At 41.7% G+C, this 15793-nt stretch overlaps 1 long non-coding RNA gene across 3 annotated transcripts in view; it reads right to left on the bottom strand.

The window, feature by feature from the left end:
* Window positions 1-15793, bottom strand: part of LOC103564470 (uncharacterized) — a 280693-nt gene that overhangs the window by 46768 nt on the left and 218132 nt on the right. The window contains exon 2 of one of the 3 annotated variants that reach the window (XR_011535428.1): window positions 1381-1474. The exons of 1 other annotated variant lie outside the window; for it this stretch is intronic. This is a non-coding gene — a long non-coding RNA (uncharacterized lncRNA). Of the gene's footprint in view, window positions 1-1380; window positions 1843-15793 lie in introns of all 3 variants that reach the window. One more of the 3 variants, XR_011535429.1, reaches the window with a different exon arrangement.

Raw genomic sequence — 15793 nt, 5'->3', positions numbered from 1 at the left:
GTCTTGGTGAGTGTGGGATCGTGAGAATGAGGAGCTGAAGTGGGGAGAGGTGAAAGTTATTGGATGTGGCAGAAGATCAAAAATTCTAGTGGCCACGATGTTGCATGGCTGATCCATGTGAACAGGAAAGCAACCCATGATGGAGTTGAGGCTTGGGGAGGAGAGTAAGGCTGTAAGCCTGATGCGTCCAAAGAATAAGGGAGAGACCTCAGAAATTGGTAAAGGAGTAAGATGAGGAGAGATGAGGATTTAGTTGGATGTCCAAGGCTCTAAAGAGCAAGGATTTTTACATAAAAGAGGACTCACGGCCTGGAAGTAGCTTTGAAGATGAGGAGGACGCTACCCAAGTTCCTGGAGTTGGGGAGTTAGTGACCTCTACCTGAGGGAGACAATGTCCTGAGGTGAGTCAAGCATCAGCTAAGGCAAGGACGTAAAGGGAATGCTCAGTGAAGGAGCTGAGGGCATAGGAGAGGTAGGTACAGGATAAGAAAGGGCACGGAAGAAAAGTTGGGGATGGAGAGGAAAAGAGAAAAGTTGGGTATTAAGAGGAAAAGCATAGACATGTTTGGGAATGAAATGATGGGCGAGACAGAGGGAGAGGAGCTTACTTTTTGGACAGCCACTGAAGTAACAGGGGCAGGAGGCGTTTGTTCCATCAGTTCCCAGTGGATAGGGAGGCGATATTGTCAGGGAGGGGTGGATAAAGCTTCCAGGGAAGGAATTAATCATGGCCTGTGTTGATGGTACTTTCTAGGGAATTGGGGAGGTTGGGCTAAATTTGTCCCCAGAAAAGAGAAATAAAAGGGAGGGGAGAAGTTGAATTGGGGCAAGATACTTTTATCTTTACTGTCTCGCCTGGAATAACCCTGAACCCAAAGGCATGCTAACTGAATGCCTCCATGAAAGAAAGCTTAACCCCTCTCCATTCCCTCCTGGGTTTCGCTCAGCTCAGAACATCTCCTCATATGAATGTTGTGAGCCACTTGGGTGTAAAGCAATGCAGATCACAGAGTAGTGCAAGCAGGGAGAAAAGGTAAGAATCTGACAAGACATCCATAAAGCTGTACATATTTTAAAGTTTAGCTCCCAGGGGATTAGTGTTTTGAATCCACTGGAAAAAAATATAGTATGTTTTTGTAGCATCCCATAAAATTGCAAAGCAGCACCCCTCCATATATTCTGCTTTAGCATTCTTTCGAAAAGGTGGTTCTCCTTGTACATGAGGCTGTTCCTGTCCTCTCACTGCTTAAAACAATATCTCACAAACAGCCGACTCTCCAAGAAGAGATAAGGGGATTGGGATTGTCCCACTGCAGCCTGCGCAGACTCAGCTCTTATCTGTTCAGATTCCCTCACCTTCATTAACTATTAAATACTAACCTTTCCTATTTAACAAGAGGAGGGTCTTATTTTCCACAGCCTGATCAGAGAGACCTGGAGTCAGCCAGGGCCGTGTGTTTCACCTGTTTGCCTTCTGAAAGATACGAGAAAAAACAGCTCATTAAACATTTCTAACCGTTGTCTTAACTATATCTGCCCTTCTCTTAACCTGGAGCTGGTTAGCCAACTGATGTTCTCTGTATCAGCAGTAATTGTGTCTACAGTGCTCGTGGAAAATACTGGAAACAGTCCTTGTAGTTATTTTGGCCACACTGGGTTGGTCAAGTCCCGCTAGGCATAGTCTTGCTTTACTCTGGGGGTGCCCAGTGCCGTCCCTGAGCTGTGCCTCCGTCCATTTTCCTTGGCTTTTCACTTCTTTTTAGTTGCACATTTTCTCCTCTGAAGTCTTTGAAGATTGAATGGTTAAGACAATCTGAGTCTGATCATAGACGGTTACAATTCCTGAAGCAAAATTAAATGAAATCACACTGAGAGTTAGATCTTTAGGAAAGCGTTGGTGAAGTGTTCCTTTACTTTCCAATAATCTGATTATAATTTTAACTTTTGCAAATTAAGTCCTAAAACCCGGGCCTGACCTAGTAATTTGTTGCCCCTTCTAACTGATGGTTTAAAAATATTTGTTTAACATGCATTAAGGAGAGAGGCTCAATGATCTGTGGGTTGTAGCCAAGAGGGAAGGATGCTCCTAGCTGGGCTGAGCTGTTCTGCATAATTCAGTCCTGATCTCAGACCTTCCTAACACTCACTCTGTAAACAGATGCCTTGCCCTTACCTGACCCACCATCCTCAGAATCAGGTTAGAGATTTCTTACTGTAAACTGAGCATGAGTCTTAGAAGTCTCCACTCTCATCCCCAGAGTCTTATCAAAGTAATTCACCACCTTTTCCCTAGAGGAATTCTGGTAAATAAGATTTCTTCTTCTTATGTTTCCACTGATGTCTTTGCATCCGGTGACATTTAGCTCTCCTCATAGGTGGATGCCCTGGGCTGTCTACTCTTTGACTCAACTTGGTTAGTAACTAAGGCCCCAAAATATACATAAATGTACAATTTTGATGCTATGACAGTGGTAAAATTACAAGGGACTACTGTTCTATGTAAGAAAGTTATGGCCAAGATTGGAAACCAAACTAACAGAGATTTGGATAAATTTTAAAATTTCTTTTTCATTTATTTTTTTACTACTTAATTCCAATTTCTGGGGAATTCTGAAATTTATAAGACAATTAACCAAGAGGAATGTCGTCGACAAAATATATTTAGATTTCAGCAAAACACTGAGCAAATTTTCTGCTGTAGTGTTAGATGAGATAGTTAAGACTAATAAAAGCAGGAAGATAATGCGTGGTGTTTTTTGGGGGCTTTTTTACATTCTATTTTGGAAAATTTCAAGCATATGCAAAAATAGGATGGTAGAATGAGCCCCTATGTACCTTTCATTTAAATTCAACCATTTTCATCACATGGCTAATTTTGTTTTATCAGTACCAGCACCTTCCCCATGGCCACCAAGATTCAAAACCATCTCAAAGGCTTAGAAGATATATTGACACTAACAAGATGAAATTTCATGAGCATGAATAGAAAGTTCTCCTTTTGAGGATTTTTAAAGGTATGCTTTTTAAATTTAATTTAATTGATTTTAATTTTAATGGTGGAAGAGAATTGGTTTTAAAGGAATTTGTGAGGAAAACATCTTTGCTGGTTTAGCTCAATATACACCGATTTGGTGAGAGAATTGCTAAACAAGAGGACACCATGTAAGGCAGCATAAAAAGTGGTTTCCAGATAAATGCAATCATCACAAACTCCTGTGCTGTGGGCCCCTGGCTGAGATACCATCTTTAACTCTGAACACTACATTTTAAGATGAATAATGTACAAGTAAATTATACTCTGGGAGAACCACAGAAAAGGTGAAAATTCTAAAAATCATACAGGGAGCAGATGAAGAAACTGATCTTGTCTCATTTGGATTAAAATCGATTAAAAAGTTGAGAAACAAGAAAAATGCCCTCAGTAACTGAATCAGTCAGTGTCCACGGAAAACGGACTAGTTTTGCCAAATTAAAGGTTTTGGGTTTTTTGTGACTCTTTGCAGGCTTCTAGTGGTTTAATTTGGTGATAAATTTTACACTCTGTAACATCCTTTATTTCAGCATAAGCCAAATACCAAGCATACTAAAAACTATCTTTCAGATGCTACAGTTAATTCTAAAGGATGAACAGATCAGATTTAGATTTGAAAAATGCAGTCAAAATTGAATATGGAAATAAAAATTTAAATCCCCCTGGTAACTGATATCATAGGATTCTGCTAAGGTGAGATAAGAATTACTTTTAATAAAAAAGAAGAACAAGGGCTTGAAAACATTGCTCCACAGCTTGAACGTTCCAGAAAAGAAGGCGTAGGCTATTAAGGGAGAGAGAAGGAAGTGTGGTTTATAGCAATCACATTATCATTTCCAGAGGCCAGCGCAGGGCTTGACAGATGTACGTGCTCCCTAAGCGCTGGTTGAACTGACATGAACGAGGGCAAAACCCTGCCTCCAGGATGGACGCTGAGAAGATCCCTAAAATCTAGAGCTGTTTCCTCTCCAGGGTCTGGCAGTCTGACTTCAGAATTTATTCCTTTTGAATGTGTTCATGATTAAAATGCCAATGGTTCGAGGACAGGCTGTAACTCAGGCATAGACTACTCTATACACAGTATGGAAGAAAGACAGGCTTCAGAGGCTGCCCGATTGGGGTCTAATTTCCAGCTCTGCCATTTCATAGTTGTGTAAATTGGACAGATCTCTTAGTCTCTGGATTTCTTTCCTTCTGAGCTAAATGCAGGATTTTTACAAGGATTAACAATGAGAAGGGTTTAAATGTCACACATGCTCAAGTAATGGTAGCTGTCATTAGTACTATTTCCTATTTGCAAATCTGGAGAGAGGAACCAGAAAAAGAACCTGAAGGTAGCAGGACCCAGGGAGTGGGACAGGAAGGCGTTCCATCCAGAAGGGGCGGCAAAGGAAACTACTTCAGTTTGGGGCAGGGCCAACAATAGCCTTTTTGGAGCTCCCATCTCTGAGGAGGCTCACTTCCCCGCCTCTCCCTTGTTACCCTATCATTTTCCTGTACACCGTGGTTCCCCTCTGAATCACCATCTCGCCATCCAAACCGGTGGGCTGTAGCTGTGCTTATGGCAGAACCCTCCATGCTAAAATTATGGACAGGCTTTTCCATGAGCACCGATTCTTTAAATAATGAGGATTCTTCTACAAGAGACAGAAGGACGCCAATGAGATAAAAACCAAAAAATAAAAAGAAAACAGAAAGAGAAAGAACAGGATATGTCTAACATCTATCACTTTTTAAAACAGAGAGCACAAAATGGGGTTTCTAGACCTCACTGTGAGGTGAAACCAGATTCTTTAGGACAATTTAATGGTTTTCAAGCAGACAATGAATTAACCTTAGAAATTGTAACTATTCTCTCAAAAATAGGGGAAAAAAGAAACTTTAAAGAACAGCAAGAGGAATATAAATTAGGTTCCAGAAACATTTCTATTGCTGTTGTTAGATATTGAAATAGGATATCAAAAAGAGGATTAAATCTTCTCTGAAAGGCTTCAGCCTAGAACTGACTCTCCCTGTGACATTTTGGTTGTGACTTTGTCAGTGGCGAGTTTCCAGGTACCCTTGATGACCAGCCTGGTGACTCTGAGGGAATGAGAACACTATTGCACGACAGCAAGACCAGTGATTGTAAAGCGCCTTCTAAAGAACAATGGGAAATATAACGTGAGAAAATGACCTCATCACGTTTAAGCATGGGACGCGTTGGTCCCACTCACCGTGGGAAAGGTGAAGTCAGCCCTACCCGGCCTGGAACGAGAGTCATGTAACATGCAGAGTCATTAGGACGCAGCACCAACACCAGGTCAACAGTCCCCTTCAACCACTACCCTACTCAGATTGTTCCCAGGCTTGGGCAAAAGAAATCCCTCCTGGGAGACAGGACAGGCTGCAGGCAGCGCTTGCCGGTGGCTGTGCTGCCTGCCCCCAGTGGCAAATGACTGGTAATGTGAGCTGTGTGTGGGGCTGTGTCTATGGTGTGGGCGAATAGAACGTGCTCCTCCGTACATCTCTGCTCTGAGCATGTGCTACTGGTATTTGTTTCTTCTCAACGCTGAGCGTAAATCTAATACCCAAACCACCTGAAATAGTGGAACAAGGCTGGATTGCTCTGTGGTATGGTGGGCACACAGTTTCTTTATTTTCCCCATTTCTCCCCTTCAAGAGTGCTGAACGATCCCAGCTGGAGCATCATCGGGTTGGTAATTGAAGCTATGGGTCTATATGCTGTTACAATATTCAATTCTATTTATAAGGTGTGATTTAAGTACAAAAATGTGGAAAATCAGATGTGATTACACACTGAAATTCTATACGTGGACTTAAGAAAAGAACATAGTCTGTAGAGAAAGTACCAATTGTTTTCTACAAAATTAAAAAAAAAATCCTTAGGTGTTTCCGGGCTTTGACCTAACACTTCCCTTCTGAGCCCACCGCAACTCCTCCAGCCCAACCTCCAGGAGAGACCCGTTTGATCAGCTACGGTGCTTAGCGTATAGAAACATTAGGCTCAGGCCGGGCACCAACCTAAGTCCACCAATCACCAGCTTTGGTGCCTTGGACAGCCTCCTGCTGTGCTGGCTTTCTCATCTGTAAAATGGGATTTCTGGGGCTGGCCCGGTGGTATCGTGGTTAAGTTCGTGTGCTCCACTTCAGCGGCCTGGGCAGCCTGGGGTTCACGTGTTTGGATCCCAGGCATGGGCTCAGCACTGCCTCTCAAGCCATGCTGTGGCAGCATCCCACATATAAAATAGAGGAAGATTGGCACGGATGTTAGCTCAGGGATAATCTTCTCAAGCATAAAGAGGAAGATTGGCAACAAATGTTAGCTCAGGGCCAATCTTCCTCACATAAATAAATAAATAAATAAATAAAATGGGATTTAGATTACATTCTACCTTACAGTCTTGTGGAGAGGGCATAATGAGATAAAATGTGAAAAAGAGCCTAATCTAGCATCTGGTACCTGGAAATCTGTTTCTTGACATCAGGCATAGTCCTGCCTCACGGTCTTTGCCCCAACATCCTTCTGCCCGACGTCTCTCAAACTTCAGCTCAAATATCACGTTCTCCACGTCTTCCTTTGCTACCTGATGTAAAATTGTGACATTCTCCCCCTCAATGTTCCCCCTTCCCCTTTCCTGCTTTATTTTTCTCCTTAGCTCTAATTATCCTTTAACAAACAGTATATTTTACTTAATTATTGTCTGTATTTCCCCTAGAACGCAAGCACCTTGAAGTCAGGGCATTCTGTCGATTCTTGCCTGTTTGATCTCTTGCATTCCCCATAGTGCAGGCTATGCACACTGTAATCACGCCATAATGTTTGTTGAGTGAATGAAAGGATACACATAAACTTCTCTCACTAATGGTGCCCTTTTCTCACTCATTGTCACTAACTCTGGTGTGGCTACTCTTCTCCATTCCTTATTCGTGTAATAGCTGCAAAAACACCTCCCTCCACTGTGATGAGTGACGAGCTCCTATTAGTTCATGGTGTTCACATAACATTTAGCAGAAACCCTGTTTCACTATAGACTCACCCATCAGAAGGAGAACCTGTATCTCTGGCCATGTTTGCACCAGGAAAAGGTAAGTTCACCTTCTTATGCATATCTAGACACAACAGAGGATGAGCAGGCGTTTGCCGTGTACGTGTCTAAGGCAGCTATCCAGTAGAGCATTACTACTGCTTATAGGACCAGACATGTAGATGGGCTACCAGATTGTGAGGCCAGTTTACCGAGAGAAAGTAGAAGTGTTTGCCTTAGGATTGATTGACTGAGCTTTTGTGCATGGACAGTGTGTGAACAGTGTGAGGGGATTACGTTGCGGGGACTAGTGGCTGCAGCAACATCAGTGGGGCACAAGGCAATGTGACCAATAAAACGCCCTGAGTCCTAGAGTCTCTTATCATAATTTTCTTTAATTTCAAAACTTTTGAGACTTTTGCCTGACTTCGGGCCAGTAGTGAATGTGTTTTCTACTGAGTCACCACAACACCCATTTCCATGAACACAGTTCCTCTTCTAAGGTGTATCCTGGCACATGGGGCCATGACGTTTTTTATGTAGTGGCTACCTTACGATTTGGATCAACAACTTGGAAAGGTAGGAAGAAAGTTTTTTACTCCAAGGAGTATTGGTTTGGGCTTACAAAAAGTGTGAAGTAGAGACAATTTAGAAAATGTAGTGGTAGGTCTCTCCACGAGATGGCACCCATTGTCTTCCTTACCTTTTATTTAAAGTTCCTAACGTATTCATAGCTACAGAGTATGTATGTACATACGTTATATGCATATGCATACATACATATGCATATATACATATGCATTTATCTTAGGTTTTATAATTTACGTAGATCATTCATATTCTTTTAACAGTTCAATCTCATTTTTGACAAAATTGTCATTTATTCGGGCCCCTCTGGGCCAATGGGCCAGGTAGTAAGCAGGATGCTGTGCTAGTGAATGTGGAGAGGGAATCATTACCTTCATCCTCTTCCTTCCCTCCCTATGCTCTGCTTATGCCAAAGGACAAAAGTACAAAGCTGCCTTTAATCCTAGGAATCTATGCACAGTAGGCGAGGATGAAGCACAAAACCACAGAGACAGAATAAACAGGAGTGTAACGAGATGAGCTATTTATAGAAAGACTACTATCTAGGTCGTTAGGAGACTGAGCAGGCCAGTAGCTTGAAAAGGTGGTAACTTTTTAGAAAAAGCATTGCAGCTCACTACCCCCAGGAAGAATCTTGCTCATGTGAGCATCTGAGGCTTAGAGCAACTCTCTCTTCCTCCATTAGCAAGGTCTAGCGTGGATTAACACAAGCGCTCCTTTCCTTGAGTTCTCCCACTACCCTCTGCAGTGCTGTGCTCTGGTTAGAACGCTCACCAGTGACAGGCTTCATACGGATTTCGAGGTCAGAGACTCGCAGTTACAGTCAGCTGGAGAAGCAGCTAGGGCTTTGGATCATGATGAAATAATTGCGTTTGTGTTACATTAAGACTTAAAGGGGGAAAAGATGAGGGATTCAGGCTCTATAGAAAAGCATATCAAACAATCTACAGCGGAAATACAAGTTTCTCAGCAACAATGGCATCAGCACAGAGCAGACTGGATGGTCAACTCACGTTGACCTTGTGGGCACTGGAACCAAGTGGGCACCTAGCAGATGGCGATGGACAAGGCGCTCACGGCACTCTCTCATGCCACACACCTGGGCACCCAGGCCCTCCTGCCTCGTCAGGAGCCTCTTCCTCACGTGGCCTCTGCCTCACTCAGAGAAAGCTCCACGCTTTCTCCTGGCAGGCATTAGTTTTCCTCTGTGTAAATTCCTAACATCATGGCTTATATTTGTAAAGCACTGTGTTAATTTCAAAATGCTTTCCCATGTAAGAAGCTTCTTTGTTCTTCTTGACTACAACAGTAGGGAGGTTGATATGTTCATCCTCATTATACAGTTAAGAATCCTGAATAGGGGAAGTGACTTGCCTGAGGTCACAAACTGGACAGAATCAAGGCCTGAATGAAGAGAACCTGATCCCCAAACCCGTATCCCACACTGTCTTTTGCCTGACGATGTAAGAAGCCCGGTATTGATATATCACGGGGAACGAAAGGCCCCATTTTCTTCCCTATCATACGCAGGAGTAATATAGTTAAAGCTTTCTTCCCAGTGGATATTTTCCTTGAGGAGCTTTCCAACTCTAAAAATTATTTGCTATAACCTTCTTGAGGATAGAGTCATGACCTCAGAGAAAGGACACAGTATATTAAGTTTCTCCTAGTCCCCAAACTTGATTTTCATTAAGGCCACTGCCTTTCTTTTTTAGTACTGCCCCAGGGCATGTGGGAAAGAGCTTATTTTCATGGCTAACAAGGGCATCATTCAAAAGACAATTTGAATGTGGCCATCTATATATTTTTTTCCAAAGCTACTGTTTAGATAACCTGCAGGGAAATCTTTCAAACACCCTGAAGATGAATGTCATTTCCTAGCTGGTAGACACACATATATAGAACAGTGGATAATTCTGGGCGCGTGTGTGTGTATGAGTGTGTGCGTGTTTGAAAGAAGAGGAGATGTGTTGGAAATAGTTGGTCCAGAAACTCTTATTAATTCACAAGCCAACAAGTCAATCCTCTATTTTCCAGCCCTTTCACACTAGATTTAAGGAGTCTGGGGACACAGCGGCAAACCAAGAAAAATAAAAGTCTCAAACATCTGAGGTATAAATGCCATCGAAGAAACACTCAAATTTGTCTTCTTTAAAGATTTTGTTCTGAGCTACCCAAGATAGCCTGAGACATGTCAGACCCTCAAGACATGGCTAGCTCCACTCTCCCAAGTTGCTTTCTGCTTGCTGCTCAGGCAACCAAAATGTCATTGTGCACACGTGCATGTGTGTACAGAAATACAGATGCATCTCTCATATTCTCATTCTTTGCATGCTTTCTGTGTGTGTGTGTGTCACGTGTGTGTCATATGTATGTTTAAGGCCATTTTTCTATTTGAATTTTTGCTGCTTCTTATTTTTGAAAGACCAGTGGAAAACGGTTTAAAGATAGCAGATTGCATAAAAAATCTGTTTCACCAAATTGGCTTCAGATTCTGGGTACATTGACTTACGTGTGTGCACACACACAAACACACACAAAACACACACACACAAATCTCTTTCACCCCCTCTGCAGTGATTTAAATAATTAATAGCTGCTTTCTCTTAGGCCCTGTGAAAGAAGCATCCTTAGGCTTTAGAATCTCCATCAATCCTCTGCCAAAATGCAGCAGATTCCTCTTCAAAGCAGTGACCCTGTTGATTTTGCTCACTGCCAAATTTCACATCGTGAAAAAAATAGCTTGATATTGGAGTGATTAAATTTCAGAGAGAGCTGACAGAATGGTGTTCTTCAAAACCTAAACTCTGCCAATTTTGATGTCTCTAATTTATTCCAACAACCATTTAAGTCTAAATGCCTCCATTTTAATCACATTAACAGTATATTACAAAGGGACTGAACACCGAAAGAACTCCAGTTGCAAAGTGAATTTGGCTCTTGCCCCTCCTCTTTATGTTTGGAATGATCAAATATCTGTGAGCAGAAACCATTAGCTGGAGCCAGTTTTTTGGTAATTTCCCTTCGAATCCCTCTGTTTCCTCTGCCAGAGGCCTGGACCTTGGCTCTTTCCCAGAGAGCACTGGGGAAATAAACACACCCACTACCCAAGGAAGAGCAAAGGGACTGAGTTCCCAGTGCTGGCATTTAGCTCACCTGGAGAGCTCACATTTTCCTTGCATCTGACTGGTGCTACAGAGCATTAGCCGTGTGATGCTAACCCAGATCACTTCACACCAGCCCAGAGCCCAGGTCTGACTGACATCGTGCTCTAACTAGGGAGGCAAGAGCAACAGCTCCTGAGAGACTGTGTGCTCCTGCCCCGCTTCTGGATCCCACCAGTTGATAATGTATCAGGCCTTCAATAGGGCCGATGTAGAGATCCACCCGTGCCAAGCCCCAGCCTTTGCCAGCCTGCCCATCCCTCTGGTAGTGTACTCCCATAAAGCTGCAGGAAAGCTGAATATTTAATGCAGATACGTTATTTGAAACCAAGTGCTTCTGTTCTCCAGGGTCTACTTTCTGTCACCAGCCTATAGCCCAGGAAAGAGAATAAACATTTTTCTGCCCTGCACAAGCCAAGCTATTTTCATATTTCATTTCCCAGCAGCCATCAAACTGCATGGGACCAGACTCTAAAAACTCAAATATCTCCCTACTATTTTGGTAATATTGAACAGTGGGTACAAGCTTGGGCTTTCCCACTGGCCAGCTTGTGCTAACCTCCCAGCTCACTATGTAACTTTCAGCAAGTTATATATGCTTTCTTTCTCAACTATGACTATGGGAAAAAGAATTGTATCTCGTTCACACAGTGCTGCTGTGAGAAACAAGGGAGATAATGCACAAAAGGTTCTTTCCAGAGTCTGGCTTATAGTAAGTGCTTAACCAGCGTTATTGTTAATATGATCATTATTCATATTCTTCACTTATAAACTGCTTGAATTCAGGATTTATCATGAGTCAATAACAACACAGAAAAAAGAGGTGAGGAAGCTATAAGTTACAAGAATTTCTACAGAGTATGGGCTTTAGGGCAGCCATGTGCTTGCAAGAGGAGAGAGGGCTTATCTTGAAGTTGCGTTTGCACAGTAAGCCCACACATTTTCCTCAGATTGTGGGATTCTTTAAGGCAGCTCAGTGAAAAGAGGCACTGATGGAGACTCAAGGACGCCCTCCTTTGGTGTCTTCACATTGCACCCTGCCTCTTCTACCCCTGGGTGCTCCAAGGCATACTTCTGCCATCTTATCTCCCATGGGCAAGAACAAAGATTTTTTAAAAATTATTTTACAAAATCCCTATTTCCACTTAGAAATCTTTGAAAGGTATACACCATGAAAATAGAATTAAATCCCTAAGCACAGATCATTTTCCTTCTTTCCATTAAGCCAGGGAAGCATCTTCTAAAGCCAGGCTCTGTTGATAAGCTCAGGAGATTTCACAACAACTGTTATGGATGGAATCCCATGTTGAAAGATGAACCGAATGAGTGAAACATGAGGTGATCGTCCTCAATCGGACAATAAAGGTGATGAGAAAACAAGATTTTTTTCTTAAGTCTACCTTTCATTCAGTCAACATATACTTTGGAGTATAAACAGGAGGGCTTTGGGATTGTGAAAAGTGAAATAGAAGTTTTTGGTACCTCAAAGTAGATGGAGTATTCAGATTTCTATTCAAGCTACAGACCTATTTTCCCGGTAGAAATCAGTAACCTTTCCTTATATATTGGTTTGATTACGGACTAACGATCTGGTTCGATAAAGAGAGCAGGAACAGGCTCTATTTTCTCTCTAGACAATTGGCCCTTCACACAGAGACTCAGACTCAAAAGGAATGGATAAAGCACAAGTAAGTATTAATGTCACCTCTGACAGAGAAGATTTCCTCGCCAAAGAGAAGAGTAAAGTATTAAAATTTCTCACCTCTCCCAGGAACACTCTGATGTTTACATTTGAGAAAGGAGAGTGAAATTTTGGGGGCACTCACGGGTCCTCAAGAAAGCAGAGTCCACTCTTATCCGGCTGGAGAACCAACCTCACATCTGTTGGTGGAACTTAGTAGTGCTAACAGGACTAAGCCATTGAGCGTGTGCCCTTTTGTCATAGGCAGTCTTGGAATTAGGACATTAGGTTCTCTTTCTTTTGGGGCCAGTGAGGTGTATCCTGAGTCTATTAGGGGTAACCAGGCAATCAGAGATTGACCATCCCAATCATTTGGGGGATCGCCAATGCGTATCTGGGTCAGGTTGATGAAATACATCAATAGTGGTGGGGTACTCACTGCTGAGGCTCCCTAGGGAAAATGTTACTCAATGGTTGTGTTTAAACTACAGGTAAAAACCAATCACACTTATATTATAAATATAGCATTGACTATGTAATATAATAAATAAATAAATAAATAACTTCAGCCAGCCATATGTCTAGGGTCTATAGGGAATAATCTGCTGATTAAAAAAAAAGTTTTTAAAAATTTAGTATTTTCTTAGAGGGTCCTAGTTCCCAGGGACTGAAAACCCTTTCAATATACAAGAGTAAATAAAATGTCTCACATGAAAAAGATAAAACTGCAAACCTCTTTATCAAATTTGAGATTTGAGCATTAAATTCATTATGTTTTTACAGCAATTTCTTTTAGGAAGCTGAAGACATGTGGAAGATACTGTTCTTGTAGAGAAGTTTGATTAAGTACGAACAACTTCAGTCTATGCGCAAGAGGACATGAGCATTAACTGGTTACCATTTGACGTTAAGATACACGGTTTAACTCCTTCAGGACGATCTCCAAAAATGTAGTAAAACCAATAACAAGTGTAGAAAAATGACTTTTCTCATACACCCTTTACCACACCATTTCCGCCAAGATGGCTTCCTCTTGGATATGTGCCCTCTGAATTTTCAGTGTTTATTTCCTTATTAATGTTCTTCTAAATCCAGTCCTGGCTATAGATTGTTCTCAGTTTTTACTTCCACCCTCTTGGCATCAACTCTGTGAGATATTGACTGATCTCTCTTTGTCCTGTCATTCTCTCTGGCTTACAGAGCCTGAGTCATTTATGTGCATTTAGAGCTATCTTTGGATGCAGACCCGCTAAAGCACAAGACAGTCTGATGATGAAGCACCGTACCCATTTACACTTGTAGAGAAGAATACCATCCACTTATCTGCAGCAAACTTCTCAAGTAAAGCAAGTTGGCAATTTGTTCCTCTGTTGGCCCTTGTGTGCAATTTCACTTTTAACTCTTGATCATTCTGGCAGCAAGTACATTTGACATTAAGTGCACCACACACTGTGTCTTTGAACGTGGTGTTGCCAAGGATTTGGAAAAATCTTAGGGTCAATGTTAGAAAAGTAAATGTTTTAATCAAGGTGGGAGAAACCCAAAAGTCAGTTACTTACAGAAAACTATGACTAATTATAATATAATCTGTGCATTATGTACCATAAATATTTTAGAAACAAAGCAATGCTTGTCTGTCGGGAGAGGTGAATGCTGAAATTGAATAGTTATCGTGGTCTGAGGAGCAAATATAAATAAATGTACTGACTCTTAAGACCTTGGCACAGAGAGTACAATAACGAGTTGTTTTGATAAGTCAAGAAATGTTTCTGTCTCTCCATTTTCCTATGATTTGGCACCTCCTTTACCTCATATTGATTTGTTCTTTGTTTCCTTTGCAACAAACTTTACCTTCTTATAAACATATCATATGATATCTTTCCACAAAGACTATTTCTGGCACCTCTACATTCTTCCTAAATGATTTACTACTTTTTCTTTCCTACCCTTTATTATTCTTCCCCTTACTGAAAAATCAAAAGCAAAAAACAAAAACAAAAATGTGACCGACACAGAATAAAATATTGTATTCTCCCAATTATCTAGGGAATGAAGACAAAGTTGGGTGTGGAGTTCTGGGTGGACAGGTGCTTTGGCTGTACAAGATGGATACTACCACAGCTGCTTTCAGCTTTAAGTCTTTGTCTCCAAGTCTTTCTCTCCCAGTCTGTCTTATAACTGGATTGTTAATAACTGCTCTTCCTACATCTCTCTGTCACTCCGGGTTCCCACTGCTTCCCACCTCTGATTCTTCCCTCGTCCTCAGCCACAGCTGAGAGGCAGGAGACAAGATGTACTTCCAAGGAGAGATGGTGAATTCAGCCAACAGGATTGTGAGAAACAAGGCCAATATCATCACTGATACTTCATCACACTTTCCTTTTCGACGCTTAAATTCTATCCAATGTTTCCCGACTGGGAGCTCCATTCCTTTTCAAGTGCTAAGTTGGCTGTCAAAGGTAAACTCTAGATCACCTTGTCCTCATCGTCTTCACAAGGCGAAGTGTTCCTCAGATGGGCAAAGTGCTATTTGAATAAAACATTTGTCTCTTCAGGCAAAGTGTGTGTCCTCCCTGTGGACTGCGTAACAGGGTGCTATGTCCCTCTTCTGCTTTTTCCTCTCCTCTGGAGGGATCATATTCCTTATTTGGAACCCATGATTTTCGAGAAATTAAAGCTGATTGAACTCTTTTCTCTTGATTATTATCAGGCCCTAAACTATATTAAATGAGCAATTTTTGGAGATTTATAAGGTCAACCTGTCACATTTCTTTTTGTTTCATGGTTTAAGAACCTGTAATGTGCCCCAATCCAAATCTTACGTTTTATAGATAAGAAAAACAGGGCCTAGAAAGGTTAAGTGACTTACTCAAGATTACACAGCTAATTTGTGGAGGAAAGTGGACACTATCCCAGATTTTCTGATTTTTTCATTTGCCATTACATAAATGGAAGAATTTTGCTTTTGTCTACTGATATATATGTGAAGATCGCACACACCGATTGAATACGTTTAAGTCAATCTTCATGTTGAGAATTCTTTCTTGTTTGGACCAATATGGTACTTCCATCAGAGCAGAGTGGCCCACCAGGCCATGACGACCTCTTCATCCTCTAGTTAGCAAAGATAGCTGACATTTGCCTGGAGTCTACATTTATAAAGGGGTTTTCACACACATGCTGGCATTCTACCAGCACTCTAATCCTAAGAGGTTGATATTATTAATAGTTCTACTTTATAGATGAGGACACCAAACATTCTCAAGTAGAAACCTTTCTATTGCTCAAGTCACATGACTCC

Source organism: Equus przewalskii, chromosome 32 (assembly GCF_037783145.1).
Source record: "Equus przewalskii isolate Varuska chromosome 32, EquPr2, whole genome shotgun sequence".
Taxonomy (NCBI): Eukaryota; Metazoa; Chordata; class Mammalia; order Perissodactyla; family Equidae; genus Equus; species Equus przewalskii.
Note: the sequence above shows the minus strand (reverse complement) of the source record. Positions and strands in the feature narration are given on the sequence as shown.